The sequence below is a fragment of the Mesoplodon bidens genome (genome assembly GCF_964165515.1).
Source record: "Mesoplodon bidens genome assembly, chromosome: 16".
Taxonomy (NCBI): Eukaryota; Metazoa; Chordata; class Mammalia; order Artiodactyla; family Ziphiidae; genus Mesoplodon; species Mesoplodon bidens.
The window spans coordinates 48,769,363-48,789,833 of NC_138173.1; the positions used below are offsets into that span (position 1 = coordinate 48,769,363).

At 40.6% G+C, this 20,471-nt stretch overlaps 1 protein-coding gene across 4 annotated transcripts in view; it reads left to right on the top strand.

The window, feature by feature from the left end:
• OXR1 (oxidation resistance 1) overlaps positions 1-20,471 on the top strand; it is a 445,571-nt gene that overhangs the window by 175,513 nt on the left and 249,587 nt on the right. The window contains exon 1 of one of the 4 annotated variants that reach the window (XM_081258123.1): positions 11,486-11,503. The exons of the other annotated variants lie outside the window; for them this stretch is intronic. The gene's annotated coding sequence lies outside the window, so the exon portion shown is untranslated. Of the gene's footprint in view, positions 1-11,485; positions 11,504-20,471 lie in introns of those variants that run through there. 4 annotated transcript variants of the gene reach the window in all.

Consider the following 20,471-nt stretch of genomic DNA (forward strand, 5'->3'; position numbering starts at 1 on the left):
GCACAGTCAAGTGAGAAAGATTCATGGAGCAAGATTTGACTTGAAGGTATTGGCATTTCTACTAAAGAAGGAAGGAAGGAAGGAAGGGAGGGAGGGAGGGAGGAAAGAAACAAGAAACAGAAGTGATAGCAATTGAAAATAAAAATTGGTGACTAGTGAGTGAATGCTTGATAGCACCTCTAGCCCCATCCTGAGGGGGTGGTGATATGACAACTGAACATGATTTCCTCTTTAAAAATTATGTACCAATAATACCATGAAAGTAGCCATTAAAATCATCTGCTTATCTTTATCCTCATCAGGAAGCTTCCAGTTATAATTTGGTTATGAATTATTAGCTTGCATATAGGCCAATGGAGTATCTGGTCCACCTGAAAACATTTCTGGTTATAAATTCATGGCTTAGCGTTGTGATTTTAATGTGTTAGTCTCTTGGAAATCTGATTACCTGTAGACTTTCTTGCATGGATGAATAATTAAATTTCCAAGCCCACAAGCTGAGGACCAGATTCTGGGAAATGGTGATGTCATCACAAGCTAAGGGGGCCAGTTTCTCTGGAGAGCCAGCCAGCCTTCCCCAAACATCTTTGCTAACACCTTTCCATTCAAAATGAAGCCAGCCTATCCTGGACTCAACTATAATGACTGAATTTACACTTGATTTTCAAGGGATCAGATCAAGAGATTTGGTTTGGCTTTAGCCTCTTACTCTATTTATTAAAAATACATAGTTAGGGACTTCCCTGGCAGTCCAGTGGTTAAAGAATTCATCTTCCAGTTCAGGGGGTGTAGGTTTAATCCCTGGTTGGGGAGCTAAGATCCCACATGGCTTGTGGCCAAAAAACCAAAACATAAAACGGAAGCAATATAGTAACAAATTCAATAAAGACCTTAAAAAAAATGGTCCACATTAAAAAAAAAATACATAGCTAGAAAATCTATTTGACATTGAATTTGGCAATGACTTTTTAGTTAGAACACCAAAGGCACAATTTATGAGAGAAAGAATTGATCAGCTGGACTTCATTAGAATTAAAAATTTCTCCTCTGCTAAAGACACTGTCAAAAGAATGAAAAGTCTCCCAGAGACTGGGAGAAAATATTTGCAAATGAAATATCTGATAAAGGACTGTTATCCAAAATATATGAAGAACTCTTAAAACTCAAAATAGGAAAACAAACAGTTCAATTAAAAAATGAGCCAAAGACCTCAATGGATACCTCACCAAAGAAGATACACAGATGGCAAATAGGCATATGAAAAGATGCCCCAGTTTAGACATTATCAGGGAAATGCAAATTGAAACTACAGTGAGGTGCCACTATACATCTATTAGAATGGTCAAAATCCAGAACACTGACAGTACTAAATGCTGACAAGGATATGAAGCAACAGTAACTCTCATTCATGGCTGGCAGGAATGCAAAATGTACAGCCACTTTGGAAGACAGTTTTATGGTTTCTTATAAAACTAAACATACTCTTACCATGTGATCTAGCAATCACATTCCTTGAGATTTACCCAGAGCAGTTGAAAACTTATGTCTACACAAAAACGTGCACATGGATGTTTATATCAGCTTTATTTGTAATTGCCAAAACTTGGAGGTAATCAAGATGTCCTTCAGTAGGTGAATGGGTAAATAAACTGTGGTACTTCCATACAGTGGAACATTACTCTGCACTTAAAAGAAATATATATCAGCCAAAAAAAGATAGGGATAAACCTTAAATTCATATTACTAAGTGAAAGAAGCCAATCTGAAAAAAACTCCATACTGTATGATTCCAACTCTGTGACATTCTGGAAAAAGCAAAACTATGAAAACAGTAAAAAGATTAGTGGTTAGGGCTTCCCTGGTGGCGCAGTGGTTGAGAGTCCGCCTGCCAATGCAGGGGACACAGGTTCGTGCCCCAGTCCGGGAAGATCCCACATACCGCGGAGCGGCTAGGCCCATGAGCCATGGCCACTGAGCCTGTGCATCCGGAGCCTGTGCTCCGCAACGGGAGAGGCCACAACAGTGAGAGGCCCGCGTACCACAAAAAAAGAAAAAAAAAAAGATTAGTGGTTGCCAGTGACTGGGGAGAGGGAAGGATAAATAGGCACAGAGGACTTTTAGGGCAGTAAAACTACTCTGTATGATACTTTAGTGTTTGTCCAAACTCATAGAATGCACAACACCAAGAGTGAACCCTAATGTAAACTATGGACTTTGTGTGATAATGACATGACAATTTAGGTTCACCAGTTGTAACAAATGTACCCCTCTGGTGGAGGATGTTGATAATGGGGGAGGCTGCAGTGGGGGATGCAAGGAGTAGAGGGGAGTATCTGTTCCTTCGGCTCCATTTTTCTGTGAACATACAATTAAAGTTAATTTTAAAAGGTATGACTAATTTTAAAAGCACAAAATTTCAGCTGTTAAATTATCAATTCATCATTGGGTTGTACTAACTTATTGATTTAAATGTCATTTTAGTTTGCTTGCTTGTTTTTGGCAAAGATTTTCCCAAATAACTGGATTTACATTGTATTGAAAGTTACTAACATTGTTTTATCAAGGAAAATGCTTGATCTTGTTGAAAGAATGCAAAGCACCTCCTGGCTCATAAACTGAATGATTTGGTTCAAAAACATTGCCTGTCTAACTGGATTTGAAGTCAGGAGTTTTTTTCCTCAATCACTCTAAATTTCAATCCCATTTTTTAATGCTTTTGATAGACTAAAATTCCTTCTTCTAAGTAATCTAAACATAGGAAATAAAATCATTAATTTAGTGGTGGACTCCGTTCCAATGTCAACATGGGTAAATAATCTTTATAAAATTATAAATCTATTTTATATATAGATAATAGGCAATACTATTTTTTAAGACTATTTAAGGTCATTTTCCTTTATATCCCTATCCTTCCTAACATAGCATGTTCTTTGATAGATTCTCAGGTTTCCTATGGTACCTATGAGATCGAAATTTAAAGATACTTATTAACCATGTGTTATGTGTATGTGTGTATATATATATATATGTGTATATATATGTGTGTGTGTGTGTATATATATATATATATAATGTTATTTGCCCTTTAAAAAGAAGGAAATCCTGCCATTTGTGACAACATGGATGGAGCTGGAGGACGTTATGCTAAGTGAAATAAGCCAGACACGTAAAAAGCAAATACTGTGTGATCTCACTTATTCTTCTACTCCTTGCAGAATCTAAAATAGTTCAACCTCAGAGAAGCAGAGAGTAGAATGATGGTTGCCAGGGCTGGAGCGGGGGAGAAATGGGGAGATGTTGGTCAAAAGGGCACAGAGGTTCAGTTATTCATGATAAATAGGTTCTGGAGATTTAATATACAGCATGGTGACTAGAGTTAACCATATGGAACTGTATACTTGAAATTTGCTAATAGGGTAAATCTTAAGTGTTCTTACCACAAAAAGAAAGGAAGGAAGAAGGAATAGTGGGAGGGAGGGAGGGAAGGAAAGGAAAAGAAAAGAAGAAAGAAGAGTAAGTGAGGTGATAGATATGTTAATTAGCTTGTTTTTGGTGATCTTTTCACAATGTATATGAATATAAAAGCTCAAACTGTACACCTTAAGTATATACCATTGTTGGTCAGTTATACCTCAGTAAAATCTAGCAGTCTCATGTAAGGTCGCCTTGACTTGCCCAGTGACTTTGCTCTGTGCATTAAGTAGTTTCCTGCAGCATTTTCTTCCTCCTGGCGTTATTGTAATAAGTAGAGGGTGTCTCTTTCCCTAAGCACTAACTTCAGCTGTCACAGTAACTAAAATCTAGCTTCCAAAGCAGTGGGTAATGAATGCACTGTAGTCAAGTGAAGCAACAAATCTTTAACAATTGAAGGACTGTGAACAATTCTATTTACACAGCATCTCTTGCTAAAAATGCAGATAAGAGCAACAAGGACACTACATTCCTGCCCTGGGAAGGGGATTGAGTGGGCTTACTGAGGGGACACTCTGTATGCTTCCTCCCACAGGGAGTGAGGGAGAAACCTCAGGAGCATGGCACCCTTGGGTTCTCTCACTGGCATGGAGTGTTCTGGTCAGCCAGAGGACAAGAGCCTATGTGAGGGATAGGGGAGGGTGGGGAGGGGTGTCAGTCATTTTCCAGAAGAAAATGGAGAGACAAGGAGGGGAACAAACACTGTCCATTTAGAGGATAATTAGAGGGACCTTGAGGGAGAGAAAAGGCTTTTGTTATATTTGCTCAACATTAGGAATGCATGGTCATTTTCTCAAGAGAGTGAATACAGAAAGTGCGGTCTTAGAGACGCCACATACACAGAGCCAACCACCTGCTGCAGGTTTCCATTTGGACACAGTATATATCCAACCAGCCTAGCCATATCCCCTTCTCTCTCCTTCCCGCAAGCCCCGCTCAGCTGCTCCTGTTGTGGCAGTGCTCCCCACCCCAATCTCAGGAAATGGAACCATGTAGTTTCCCAAGCCGTAGACCCAGTCATTGTCCTTTCCTGTTCTTATCTCTTCCCATCAGGTCCAGTTGATCTCTATCTTATGTCCCTTTCCTCCATCCCTACTGCCATGCTGTAATTTCAGCTCTGAATGTTTTTATTCTGAGTTCTAGTATTATCCCCCTTGTCCATCTTGTTCTAGTCTTGCCCCTTGTAGTAGGTTTCTGTTGCTGCCGTGATGAATGACCACACGCTCAGTGGTTCGAGACAGCACAGATTTGTTATCTTACAGTTCCTGACACTCATCTCCCTGGGCTCAAATCAAGATGTGAGCAGGGCTGCTTTCCTTTCTGGTGTCTCCAGTGTTACTGAACCAAACTTGAATCCACTTGCCCCCGTGCAGTAAAGCCAATCGACTGACACTGGATTGTGGTGAAGGAAAGTGTAGCATTTATTGCAGAGCGCCAAGCAAGGAGTTCAGGACAGCTAGTGCTCAAAATACCTGAATTCCCTGATGGATTTCAGCAAAGCATTTTTAAAGGCAAGGTGAGGGAGGGGCATCCCAGGGTTTGTGATCAGCTTGTACACAATTCTGATTGGTTGATGGTGAGGTCACAGGGTGGTGTCATAGGGGTTAACGTTATCAATCCTCAGGCTCCAGTAGGTCTGGGCAATGTGCTTATGGTCACCAAGTAGTTAACTTCTTCCATTTGGTGGAGGTTTTAGCATCTGTAAAACAGCTCGGGAAATGTGTATGAGATACTGTTATCTAGGTACTTCAGGGAGGAACTAAAGATTCTGCGACTGCCGTATGGTTGATCTACTGTTTAAGTTGTTACCAGTTCTCCTGGCCCAACTGCTACTTTTGTCACTACATGTTCACATCCTTTCAATCATTAATTCTTGAGCCAGGCTTTTGGGACTCAGGGGAAGCCTGGGAGACTACAGCTTTTCTACAAGCAAGAGGCAGGCGAAGGACATGGGGGGAAGGGTCTGTCCCAGGAAGGTCCCATGGGGTCCTGCTTGGCTACACTATGGGAGAATCTGTTTCTTGCCTTTTCATTCCCAGAGGCCAGTCACATTCTTTGGCTCATGTTCTCTTTCCTCCATGTTCAAAGCCACCAATCTCTGTTCCACTGTTGGTCATTTACTCCTGTTCTACTGTGCTCATATATCCCCCGGATGCTCCTTGTCTGCCTGCCTCTTGCTTTTTTTTTTTTTTTTTTTTTTTTTGCGGTACGCGGGCCTCTCACTGCTGTGGCCTCTCGCGTTGCGGAGCACAGGCTCCGGACGTGCAGGCTCAGCGGCCATGGCTCACGGGCCCAGCCGCTCTGCGGCATGTGGGATCCTCCCGGACCGGGGCACGAACCTGCGTCCCCTGCATCAGCAGGCGGACTCAACCACTGCGCCACCAGGGAAGCCCATGCCTCTTCTACTTTTAAAGATACTTTTCATTACATCGGGACCACTTAGGTCCAGCATAATTTCCCCCATCTGAAGATACTTAACCCATTTGCAAAGTCCCTTTTGCTGTGCAAGGTAGTCTATTTTCAGGTTCAAGAGATGAGGATTTGGACACCTTTTGGGGCTATATTCTGCCCACCACACTCCTGTTATCCTTTTCCTCACCTTCATAATCGCCTCCATGTAGTTGAGAACATTGACTTTTAATTCTCGCTTTATCAGATTCTACCTGAGTGATGTTGTATAAGTACTGAACCTCTCTGAGTTCTAGGTTTCTCATCTGTAAATGAGTTGCCCCCTTACTTAACATATTTCATAGATTGTAGTACGCATTCAACACGTTACAGCATTTCTGATGACAGTATTGCCATCGTTATCATCATGATAATTGTTTGTTTCCTTACCTCCCTCTATATCTTTAAGCCTGGTTAACAGAACCGCCATACCTCCTTCATATTATTTGTTTTGTAGTATCTGGGATGGGGCCCCACCATAAGCGCTCAACTCAGTGAATGTTTTTGAGTTCATTCAATAAACGGCTTTTGAATAAATTAATCAAGTAAAAGAAAACTGTCCACCTATTTCAGACTGTTGGTCTAAGAACCCCTATTTTACACGCTTCAAAGAAATGTCACCACAACAACCCACTAAACGCCTCCGCTTTCATGTTCTATGTTTAGCTAATGTCACTGGAGCTTCACATTGGTTTTCTTTTAGCCAACTGTGCATGTATACATTCTCTCAGATATGACCTTCTAGATCTCTGAGCCAACTATGTCAAGAATTAAGATATATTAAGAAACTGGATCTTGGTAAAAAAATTTCTCAAATCCTGCCTGTCTTTCCTAAATTTGTATAATCATACAGAATGAATTAGAAACAAATACTGATAGTTTTGTGCTTTTTTAAAAAAAAAAACAGTGCTGTTCTCCCTTTTCTTTTCAATTACATATATAATAAAATGTATGTTTATATATTAATTTCCTGGACCTGTAGGAAATAAGCCTATTTTGTTTATATTAAAAGTTTTTGAGACTTCTCATGTTTTCACATTTTATTTATATGCCTGTTTAATTTAATGCATAAAATGAGACTTTTCATCTTGTCTTTTATCATGGGAAGAAGTAGAATTTGTAGATTCCCAGTCTAGTACTGCAGTTAAATTCATATGCATAATTGCTTATTGAAGTGACCAGATAGAGGTTATTATATTATAATAAGTTATAATTACTATATAATGTTTTCAATGTCCATATAATTTTTAACCTAAAAGTTCTTGAAGTTCAAGTAAACAGCAGCTTTGGGTCATATTGAGTAAATATCTCAAGTATTATGCAACCTTCCTGAATACGAATCCAGGTTCCTCTCGTGCTGGTGTGTGACTTGGAGTCAGGATGAAGGGTGCAGAGGGAGCCCTGGGGACCCACTCCAATGCAGCACCGTCCCTGGGGTGATTTTGGGTAGTTGCCAGAAAAACCCATCATTGCAAATTTTCCTGGGAGATAGATTTACTTTCATAATTAAGTCTATGTGCAATAAGTATTTGCATTTTATGTCAGTGTATCTGACATATTATTTACTATCTTCTGTATAGTAGACAGTAGGTAAATATTTATTGGTTGCTTGATTTTGACATTTGAGGATTGGTATTGATAGTTGGTAATATTAAATAAACCAGTGATGATGTAGCCAACACAAAACGTTATTTAGATATATCAGGAGAGTTGCTATGACATGGTTATACAGAATAATTTCAAAAATGTTCTAATTATTAACGATAAAATGTGTTTCAGGGCTTCCCTGGTGGCGCAGTGGTTGAGAGTCCGCCTGCCGATGCAGGGGACACGGGTTCGTGCCCCGGTCTGGGAAGATCCCACATGCCGCAGAGCGGCTAGGCCCGTGAGCCATGGCCGCTGAGCCTGAGCGTCCGGAGCCTGTGCTCCGCAAGGGGAGAGGCCACAACAGTGAGAGGCCCGCCTACCGAAAAAAAAAAAAAAAAGTGTGTTTCATCAAGCTGTCTTCTGTACTTAAGATGTTTAGTTTCATGAAAGATGCTTGCCTCTTGTTGATTTAGGATTATGTCCTAGATTATGTACTAATCATATGCTCTGTGATTTTGAGGAACTAATTTAACCTTTCCTACAACATATTTTTCTCACCTATCAAACAGTTGTTTTTCCTGTAACTAAGGGGACCATATAATTTGTGTCCAAATTGAAACACTTGAGAGAGAATAAGGGCACCATTAATAATTATGCCAGGACAATTGGCTTAAATTAGACTGTTCCAGGCTAATTGAATGTGTGATCACTGTACCAGTAACCCTGTTTTCATTAAACACAACTAATACTTCCTGAGGACTATTACATGCAAGACATTTTTCTTTGAACCAAAGAAACAAAAGAAGGAATACATTTTCCTTTCACCAGGAACTTCTCCTTCACCACCAACCAGCTGTGTTCTGCTTTGATGAATTTTATTTATTTTCACATAAACAATGTATTACCTTACTTAAAATGCTTGCAAACCACCAAAAGAGTAGAGTAGAAGAATAGGTTCAGTGTCATGAGGAAGATTTAGAACGCTGTGAGGTGCAGAGGTAAAGACAGCGTGTCTTATGCGAGGTAGGAGGCTGCAGCATTTAAAAAGCGTGTTCCTCCTGCGGGTGAGCCTGGAGGGGTGGTTAAAAGAACTGAAGACGGAAATATAAAGCGAGGGGTTCCCTGGGGCAGTTTCCCTGACTGAGAGGAAGTCTTCTGTCATCTTGGATTGAAGAGGCACAGGGGCAGAATGAGTTGGATTTGGCGGGTTTAGCCCATGTGTGGAGGAGCTGATGCCATATGGCATGATGGAGGGCTTTGTATGCCAACCTGAGGAATGTATGTTTGATGTGATGTGTTTATTATTAAACAAATGATAGTCCCAGCCCCTTCTCTTGTCCTGGCTGTCCTCTCTGCCTTTATACTGGCCGAATGTCTCAATCTGGGGTTATTCATTTTTCTCCCTTCCTTTCATGTCTGCTCTCCTGGTGAATGTGCTCAATATATAAGCATCCTGATTTTTACCGATTGGAAATACAATACCAACAGACTTGCTCTGCCTTCATACCCTCGGGAAGGAATTATTCTTTTGTCCAATCTTGCCTAGATAACTGGCCTTAATTTTCTTTTCATTCCTTTCTTTTCCTTCCTGCCCCCAGTTTATTTTTGCTGTCTTTTATGGGTTTTCCCCCCCATTTCCTAGTTAGTATTTTATTTTGGTTAATAGGACTGAAATCCATATGTGTCTGTAGACAAACAGTCATTTGCATACAGACACACGCACACACACAAGCAGCAGTATGAGTATACTGATTTCCCTTGACCCACAAACACTTTTTTTCCCACATATTAACTAATCTAAACAGAATATATATTGCAACCAGTACATACAATTAATGTGATGACGTATCTTTTCTTCCCACACCCCCAAAAAGCTCCTAAGAAATCTGTGACATTATAGAAGTGTGAAAATATCGGTAGTGTGAAATTTCCAGTTTTCAAGCCTGTGAGAGCAGAGGCTTGTTGAATTAACTCCCTGTCACACTGTTTTCTGTGCTCCTGGCCTGCGAAGAGCAGCAGTGTCGTGGTGACAAGGGCGAGCTCCACAGACACACCTACTGCCTGCTCTGAATGTGTGTGACCTCAAGTGAGTCAACCTCTTCTGCTCATTCCTCACCTGTAAAATGAGGCCGAGAAGAACAAACTTTCCAGGATTGATTGGAATGGTTTGCATGAATATTTAGATCAGTGCTTAGCACATCCTAAGGTATCTATGTGGTCATCCTTTTTTTGTTGTTTCCTCTAGATTTAACAATGAAAAAGGAAATTTTTAAAAAAGTGGAAATGGTATAAAATACTATCTGGTTATATTTCATGAGATGCACCAGAGGTTCTCAAACTTCCTGGGTTCACTCTAACCTCAGGCTTTTCTCATGGTGCCCCTAGACTGAAATAAATACCTAATAGTTTGTTAATTAATTAAGTCCAAACCATGGAAAGGTAGCCATTTGTGTTGACTGAAAAAAAAAAAGCACAACCTAAAAGTTGAGAATTATGTTTTATCCAGTGGACATACTGAGGACGTAAGCCCAGGAGACAGGCTCTCAGATGGCTCTGAGGGACTATTCCAAAGAGGTAAGGGAGGAGCCAGGATATATAGGGAGTTTGGCAACAAAACCGAGGTAGTCAGAACATCAAAAGATTACTGTTAATTAAGGAAAACGCAGATATCTCAGGGTAATGACTTTAACGCTTTTCTACGTATGGGAAGATGCAAGAGTCTGGCTCATTTAAATCATTCCTTTTTTTTTTTTCTTTTTAAAATTTATTTATTTATTTAAAAAATTTTTTTTATTAGTTTCTGCTTTATAACAAAGTGAATCAGTTATACATATACATATCTCTTCCCATATCTCTTCCCTCTTGCGTCTCCCTCCCTCCCACCCTCCCTATCCCACCGCTCTAGGTGGTAACAAAGCACCGAGCTGATCTCCCTGTGCTATGTGGCTGCTTCCCACTAGCTATCTATTTTACGTTTGGTAGCGTATGTATGTCCATGCCTCTCTCGCTTTGTCACAGCTTACCCTTCCCCCTCCCCATATCCTCAAGTCCATTCTCAAGTAGGTCTGTGTCTTTATTCCTGTTTTACCCCTAGGTTCTTCATGACATTTTTTTTTCTTAAATTCCATATATATGTGTTAGCATACAGTATTTGTCTTAGAGTCTGTCATACAGAGTGAAGTAAGTCAGAAAGAGAAAGACAAAGATAAATCATTCCTTTGATAGGCACCTTAACTGTCTGGGGCCAGCATCAGGGTGCACAGCTGGGGGTGGCTGTTAGGGGGTTAGGGGGGCAGCTGTGGTGGCTGATGGCTTGATGGCCACAGCATCCTTTGCTTACTGACAAGACAGGCTGTGTTCTTTGTCCACATTTGCATGATATCCACCAGTTGTCGATGTGTTTTCCCTGAAAATTTTACATCCCTCCCAACCTCCACGTGTAACCCCTGTGAGTTTGCTGCAGCCCCTGAGGTATTTGGGGGCACAATTTGGAAATGATAAGGGTACTTACTTGTTTAGCTCTTACCTCTGTCTGTTATTTCATAATCATTCAACAAGTGCTCTGTGATGCTGATTCATGACTTACCCCTCTCCAAAACCTTTAATATGTCTCTACACGGAGTTAGCTCAGAAAGCCCTCAGAGGAAAACCTAAAAAAGAAAGCTGGGGCTTCATGTCAAGTGTTGCTGTGTGTCTGAAGGCCTCGGAGAGTCTAAAGCAAAACGTAAAGGAAAAGACTCAGTTCTCCAGTGTGTTCACTGTGTCAATCACAGTTGCCCTTAAAACCTAGGAATACCTGCTTTTATGGTTCCCTGGAGCTCCTCTGCAGGTGTGCCAAGCAGAAGTTACCCGAAGGTCACCTGCATAATGATGTAGGTAAAAGGAAAGCCTGATGTTTACTGTTCCACCCCCCAGGCTCTGGAAACTGGCAGCAATACAGCAGTGTCCACTCACCATCTTCCAGATGGCTCCATACGTTTCAAGTTGCCTCCCACAGGTATTTGGGCTGGTTGTAAAAAGCTAAGTCTTTGGAGAAAGGAAGCACTGCCTCACCAGACCTGTAAGCTCCCAGGCCAATTAACCCATCAAGCATTATATATTATATGTTAATGTTTACCAAACTGTGTTGCCAGTGATTTAACAAAACTTCACCAGTCCAGACTCCTAAATAGTAAAATCTAGGTTTCTGAAGAGCTGGAGGATACATAGAGACAAGAGCTTTTACATATGAATTGATGTTAAAAAGAATTTTTTAAAAAGTGCCTCATACGTTTTTCCTACATTCTGGAAAGATATAGTTACATATACTGAAGGAGCTGGAGTGGACCTTCAGGCTAAGTTACTTTTTACCTGAAACTAGAATTAAAAATAAATCTTTCTAAAATGCATTACAGATTGTTCGGCAACATTATATGCTGTAGCTATAGATAGGCGTGTGGTCAGGTCACACAGTGTTGCCACTGCTTTACAAATTAGGGCAAAGCCCCTCCAGCCTGCAGGACTGTCAAGCTGGCACACATTTATTTCATCGCATGCCGTCTCGATTAGGTTCAAATGTGTGCTGATCGCATCCACACTGCCTGTGTGCCCCACGTATGTTCCCTGCCCCCAGAGAGCTCTTCAGTCACCTCCTCTCACTCTCTCCCCTCTGCCCATTTCACACACTCTTTGTTATCACCATATCCACATATCTGGGGACTCTGCACTCAAATGCGCTCTCCTCCCTTCCACGGATGTCATTATCTTCCTGACCTGTGCTTATTGCTTCTGGGGACTCAGGGTCTGCTGATGGAATACCAAGACCGTTGTTTTTTTTCTTTTTTTACATCCTATGTTAATGTTTACAGTCATTATAGGAAAGGAGATTGAAAGAAAAATGGAAAGTAGGAATAAAGGTCAGTATAGCATTACATGACCAAAACCAGCCCATGAGGCAGCATGAGCTAAAGGTAAGAACACGCTCTTTGAAGTCCTCTGTACCTGCTGTCAGACTCCAGCTCTCCCGTGTAGTGTTCATAGGATCTGGATTAAGCCACTCTAAGCCTCAGTTCCTCATCTCTAGAAAGGGCATTATGATACCCACCTTAAATAGTTGTTATGAGAAATTATGAATCCGAATATGTTGAAAGAGTTTAGATCTCTGAAACTAATAAACACTGATGGGTTATCATTAGCCCATTTTACAGAAGGGGCAATTGAGGATAGAAGCAAGGGACTTGTTGCAGATCATGGTTCGTAAATAGAAGGAGCAGAAGACACCTTTGTCCCCCATCTGCCTCTTTCCTTCTTCCTATTAGATATTCGGAGGCTGTCTAGAAGCTGGGGGTTCTTTCTGAAGCATCAGATTTTTTCAGTATTAGGATTTTAGTGCTGCCTCCCTCCTGCTTCTCCCCCGCCCCACCACTAGCACTTAGTGAAACTTCAAGCTGAATAAATTGTTCATGGACTCACTGAAAACAATGACTTTCTCCTATCGAGGGGAAAAAATAATTGTGTTTGATGACCTTTCAGTGCACATAGTCGGTGTGCCCTGTGAGGAACAAAATGAGCCCTGAAAATAATTTAATTTTCTTTAGAGCCTGAAGACAGGAATCTGTAAACCATAATGCTCTCCAGCTTTAATCAATATCCTGATTTATCAACCTGTAACTATAGCATGCCAGTCAGTTTAATGAATATTCGCTGCCCCTAAATGAATGAATATTGAGTACCTACTATGTGCTGCTATGTAGTCACAAAACAGTGCTTCTCAAACCTTAACATACATGTCGAGTCTGGTTCACTCGGTCTAGGATGGGACTTGAGACTGCATTTCTAACAAGCTCCCAGGTGACACCAGCGCTGCTGGTCCATGGACCAAGAGGTGATTCTTAGGCACATTAAAGTTCTAGAAGCACTAAGGTATCCCATTCTTCTTTTAATTCTCTAACACTTTTTGGTATTTTCTATTCTTTTATTATTTTACATATTACTTATGTTCTCCAATAGAATTAAAGTTCTGTGAGAGCACAGGCCTTTCTACTTTGATCATCACCGTATTCCCGGCTCCTAGAGTAACGCTAACACATGTGGGTGAGCTGCAGCCGAAAGCCCATCTCCTCACACACCAGTACTCAGTAATATTTGTGATTCAATAAATGACTAAATGAATACAGGTGATGGTAATATACATACATACATAATATTTAGATATTGTGTATATTATCCTAATAGCAACATTCAAACGATTATATTATCAACCTCAAGTTATAAATATACAATAATACATGTCAAATTAGTGTTATGGACAACTGCAATAAAACTTCTTGAAATTGGGCAAATATTGAAAGTTTCAGAGAAGAAATAAAATTTGAACTAGTTTTGAGTGAAGACAAACACTTTTATAAATAAAAAAGAAAGAGAAGGAGAGGAAGGTAATTCATGTAGATGGAATTTGGTAGGATAGTTATTTGAGATTTAACCTTAAGTTTTATTCCCCTTGAAGCCTTCCCCCAGTTTCCATGCAGTTATACGGTTCCCTAGTTTTCCTATCATAGAGAATTTTGCAGTGCAAAAAACAGAAGTTGCTGAAAGTCTGCTCTTTCTTTTATCAAATCCTAAAGTTGAAGAAATTATGCTATGTATCGTGGGGTAGGGTAGAAGAGAGAAGAGTTCTTTTGAGGACAGCTAAAGGAACAAGAATTTTTCCCAAGGCAAAAGAATTCGGTCTAAGCTGAGAAGATGATGCTGTGGGTATTATTCATTTTTTTCTATGCCATGGTCCCCTCCAGCAGTTTGGTGAGAATTACAAACAAAGCCTATTATATTGAAATTCATTTATCAAAACACTTTTTAATATTGAGATACAGTAATATATATGTTTATTTATTAATGTATAAAAGAATAAGATCTGGAAGCATAACTAATCATTACCTTGATTTCGATATAGTGATGAGCATGGATTTTTAGCTATGAAGTGATATAAAATATCTCTACATTTTATTCATGATGGATTTATAGGTACTGCTAATATCAATACTATTGTAGTTTATTGCCTACATTTGTAATAGAAGGAAATGGTACATTTTCACTTAGAGGTTAATGAAAATAAAGATGTAAACGTTCTCCCATCCAAGGCTATGGAACCCTTTGGTGTGGTCTCCAGGTTCAAAGGAAGGACTGAGCATCACTCCCAGGTAGCGCTTATCAGTCAGGAGGGTCTAGGTCAGTGGTTCTCAGTGTCTTGTCCCTGAACCAGTAGCATAAGCATCACCTAGGAACTTGCTAGGACTGTAAATTCTCAGGTCTTACCCCGGTCCAACTGAATAGAAACTCTGGGAACAGGGTCAAAAATCTGTTTTTACAAGCCCTCCAGGTGATTCTGATGCATGCTCAAGCTGGAGAAGCACTAAACTAAATTATACTTTAGTAACAAACTAGCCCTAAATCTCAGTAGTGTCCATATAAAACAGTATGATTTTTTGACTTCACTCAAGTTGAATTTCCATCATGGTTAGGATGGGTTCATCCTACTCCATGTCTCCTCACTTGGGATCCGGGTGACAGAACAGCCACCATCTCCAACATTTTTAGTACTGTGCCAGAGGAGAAAGAAAGATGGAGGGTCTCACACTGGTGATTAATGGACCAAAAGTTATACGTGGCACTTCCACTAACCACTAATTGGCCAGAACTAATCACGAGGCTCTACCCAATGGCTGGGGGACAGGAAGTGCCCAGAAGCCAGGGAGCTAGGCATGACTAACACATTATCAAGAGACAGCGAGATCTCAGAGAGGATGACCCACTAACACCCCACAGCCACTCCAACGATTCCCATGTTTGTAGCAGGCACGGGAAAAGCAGAATCACAGGCCCTGAGGAAGCCATGCAGCCTGGAACAGTGGGTGGACCAATGTGAACCAATGTGACCACGAAGTCTATGACAAAGTAGACCAGTGACTGGGATGGGCCAAAGGAGGGGGCACTTCGTTTTATTTTGGTGATGCTTAAGACCCAGGGACTTTTGCACAACTCTGGGCAAGGAAGGAAAATACAAGAGTGACTGAGATTGAACTTCCTATTTCTGACACACCTGAGATTGTAGGGTAAGCTTCATAGCCACCAGATGATGGATGTCATCCAGATGGATGGATGTCACCAGAGCTGTTGTCTGTGTAAAGTGCACTAGTTCAGCCCTTAATGGAGGACATTTTAAAGGGTGATTTCTTAAATGCTTTTGATATGATAAAATAAACTCTTTGGATACTTCAGCACTGACTAAACTGACATATTGACTTAGATTATAGGTCTGAGGTTTTTCTAAATTCATATTGGGACTCAGTTAATGGAGCAATGAGTCACTGGTACTTAATCATTTCTTCGTGATTGCGACAGGTAATTCTTTTTCATCAGTTATAAAATCTTACATTCAGCTGGCATTTTTCTACAATGTTCTCTACTTGCCCTGCGTTTGCCTCAAAATAAAGAGAAGTTGGGCTTCCCTGCTGGCGCAGTGGTTGAGAGTCCACCTGCCGATGCAGGGGACACGGGTTCGTGTCCTGGTCCGGGAAGATCCCACATGCCGCGGAGTAGCTGGGCCAGCCATGGCCGCTGAGCCTGCGCATCCGGAGCCTGTGCTCCACAACGGGAGAGGCCACAACAGTGAGAGGCCCGCGTACCGCAAGAAAAAAAATAATAAGGAGAAGTTATTAGCCGTGTAATGATGAGAAAATAGTCACAGTAAAAGTTGATCTAATACGGTCTTGTTAAAAAAAAAGCCTGGCTCATCTGGTGAAGATTTTATTACTTGACCGTCTTGGAAATATCTTAGCCACTATGCCACCATAAATGTGCATTTGATGAAGATTGAAATCTGCAATTAAATGCTACATTTGTATTTAGTAACCACGAATTTTTTCTGTTGCATTGTAATGTACCAGTAGGTGATTAAGCCCCTCGCCAATGGAGAAAAAGCTTCTGTAGTAGAATTTATGTGGTCACAATATATTTTTTGAGGGGGTATCTTTATTGAATGTCTGAGAATGAGGTATGCCATATATGTTGGTAGAGAATATTTCACCTTCTCACTATGAAATGTACACATTATAATATCTGCCCAATTTGTCACCCTATTTTTCCCCAGGGAGGAAAAAATGTGTGTATTGCCTAGGAAAACTCTATGGGATTAGTTAGTATACTTTTAACTGAGTTCAAATGTCCTGGCTCATCTCTGACTTTTGTACATATGACTTGTGTCTTCTTATTGTAGTTCCCTACTAGAAATTAGCTGATAATTGTCCTTAAGCAATAGCCACCAAAAGTTGTTATAGACACTCCTGGAAGTTGTCATATATTGTTTGCTATGAATTCCATTTTGCAAAATTGTAATAAAATACAATTTTTAAGAAAATGGTACAAGTATATGAACATCAGGTTTTACATTTATTAAAAGCAAACATTTTTCCCAATGTGGTTTTGAGGTTTGCTGCCTAGATAATAAATCCACACATGGACTATTCCTTTAAACATATCCCAACACACTCTGTCTTATGAACAAATCAATCAACAGAGTATTTAAGATATAATTTTAAAAAATGCTATCTGCAGAAATGATAAAATTTTTGCTTACTAACAAATTTCATGAGACAGTTTGGAGCCTGTATATTTTAGCTTCAATCAAATAAACCTTTGTATGAAATCCAGAAACTTTTAAATAGCAACATAGACCATAGGAATGCAGTTTATTTAAGTCAGACTTTAAGACTGTTGTTTTAAATCATGGTTGCATTTCTAGTTTCCATTCTACTCACATCTTAAGGTGTGTGTGTGTGTGTGTGTGTGTAAATTAGACAATGCATCTTGGGATTCATTGTAGTATGTCACTTGAAAAACTTTTTCAAAAATGCTTGGAGTTGATTTTTTCTCCAAGACAATTTCATTTGGCATTAGTTCACCTTGATCATCTTATATGGCAGGAAACCAACTGATGCAGGTTTTAACTCTTTGGCTAAAGAATGAGTAGATATTTTTAAAGTATGTAGCATCCTGTTTTCTTTGACAACTGTAATTTTGCCCAGGAGGTAATTACCAGATTAACTTCTTGTTAATTACTACTTTTTCTTTGGGCTGATACTTATTCTCATGAAAAATGTTATTATTTCTGGTGGCCTCTATTGAAGTCCAGTCCATGAGGGTCATCCTAAGTCAGGGGAAGAAAAGCATGTGTTTAATATGAAATATATTCATTTTAATATCTTCACCTTCTGTGGCCCAAACCTTTGTGTAGCATGGTTTTGCTTTTTCTATTCTGTGTTGTCGCACTAAAGTAACAAAACAGATTCTGCTCTGTGTGCCTAGAGGATTGTTTTCCCCAGAACCTGTATGGTATTTGCTTCCACTGTGCAGGAAAGATTAAGACACACAACGGACCTATCACTGTCTCCAAAATTGCTGCTGCCCTTAATCAACTGAATGCATGACAAGAATTATGAACATGTTGCACAATTTTCCTTCTTCTTTCTTGATTCTTGAGTAGCACATAGAATCTTATTCAGCATTTCCTGTTGGAGTAGAAAGGAAACATAGAAATATAATTACAGTAGTTTGATATATGTAGTGAGAGAAAGCAATATTTGGGTTCTAACTCCAACAGTACCCGTGAAGTTAAATAGGAGAGTATGTGGTAGAAAAAGAATTGTTCTTCCCCTAAAACTGACCTTCTCGTCATTGTCTCAGCAGTGACTTGCCATTTTAAAGCTTTGTCTGAATAATAAGGCAGTGTTTTTTTGCCTGTGAAGTGAGAAATGAATGTTAAAAATGTAGTCACTGAGGTTTCCTTTGCTTACTGTGACAAAACAAATGACCCAGGAATCATAAATGACCACTAATGTCTAGCTGCTAGCTGTAGTGCTCTATGGATTTTTGTGGTGCAAATTGTCATTGTGTGTAGACTAGTTAATCGAGTTTCTGAGAAATTACTAAAGAATTTCTTTAAAAAGGAAAAGTACAATCATCAAGGAAAAACACAGCAGATACTATACATGAAGTGCTACATTCAAGATGTCAGTCCTTTTCCTGTATATGTAAAAACCTCTGTAGAGAAGTTGTCATTTTTAAATGATGGAAAGCATATAACATTTCCTTCTAGTTAAAAATCTCTGCAGGTAAACTGTCATTTTTAAATGAATGTGTCTAGTGTTTCCTTCTTAGTTAATGCAGAATGAAGTATTTGAGTTGTGGCACAATTGCTCTACCATCTAAAATTCTGTTCTAAGCACCGGAAATCTGTCAGTGAACAAGGCAGGTGAGCTTTCAGCTCTCACATCTTTAATGAAGCGGTTCGGGACCACAGATCATTCACAAGAAAATATATCCAAGATAAATAGCCTGAAGAAAATACCAATAAAATAGGGTGATGGGAGGAATTGACAACTTCAGTTTGCGTAGTAAAGAAGGTCTTTCTCTAAAGAGGCTTTTGAGTTGAGACCTGGATGACAAGGAACCAGACGTGAATTTCTAGGGAAGGTGCGTTTCAAGCAGGGGGAGCTTCTAGTACAAAAGCTTTGAGACTAGTAAAGTGTCTAGGAACAGAAAAAAGTGTGGACACAACAGTGAGTGAGGAGGAGCATAGAGATGAGGACAGTGAAATAGGCAGGGGCCACGTCGTGAAGGGTCCTGCAGGATTTGGTAAGTGGTTTAAAATCTATTCAGTGAAGATGAGAAGGCCTATTGGAAGGACTGACTTGATCTGAATTATGTTGTTAAAACAGCAGTTTGCTCTTTGTGTGGAAAAGGGATTGAACGAGAGGAAAGAGCAGAAGCAGTAGGAGGCCGTAGTGGCATCCAAAGAAGGAATAATGGTGGGTCAGCCAGAACATTCTTCTCAGGACTCTCCGAATTATCCTTGCTCTGAAATGCCTCTTACCTCTGCAAAATAAAAATGTTATCCAGGGCTTCCCTGCTGGCGCAGTGGCTGAGAGTCCGCCTGCCGATGCAGGGGACACGGGTTCGTGCCCGGGTCCGGGAAGATCCCACATGTCACGGAGCGGCTGGGCCCGTGAGCCATGGCCGCTGAGCCTGCGCGTCCGGAGCCTGTGCTCCGCAACGGGAGAGGCCACAACGGTGAGAGGCCCGTGTACCACAAAAAAAAAAAAAAAAATGTTATCCATCTAAACACTTTCTGCTTCAGTGCAAAAAAGGGAAGGATAGCATACTCTCCGCAGCTGTTTCCCATCCCAGAGCTGTATCCCATCTCAGTATCCTTTTCTCCACATGGAGATTATTTTGAACCATCCAGGTGGTTTTGATCAAATTTTATACATGTAGAATATTATTCTTAAGCTCCAATACAACCCCACAGACACACAGATTAACTTAAGCTGACGAAGGACATTTCAACTGCCAGGAGGTTAACACAGTATTTAAATTCATAATCTGCAGTACTTTGGGTTTGAGCTATGACCTGCAAGATACGATTTACTGACCAATAAGAAAGACTTCATCAAGCTGGACTGTCATTCTAGAAGTGTTTCCTTATACACGAGTCCTAGGTGCTGAAGCATCTTTTTTTTTTTTTTTTTTTTTTGCGGTACGCGGGCCTCTCACCGTTGTGGCCTCTCCCGTTGCGGAGCACAGGCTCCGGACGCGCAGGCTCAGCGGCCATGGCTCACGGGCCCAGCTGCTCCGTGGCATGTGGGATCTTCCCGGACCGGGGCACGAACCCATGTCCCCTGCATCGGCAGGCGGACTCTCAAGCACTGCGCCACCAGGGAAGCCCAGAAGCATCATTTTTAAAAAGCTCTGCTTTGGGAAATCAATGTGAGGGATTGTGCTAGACAACACAGGCAGATCCAGCTTCACGGGTGTGTGCCCTGTGCAGCTGTACAGGGCCTGTGCCTGTCCACACTTGATTTTATGCTCTGCTGTCACTATTTTGAACTCTTACTACATTTTTAAACAAGGAACCTCGCGTTTTCATTTTGCAC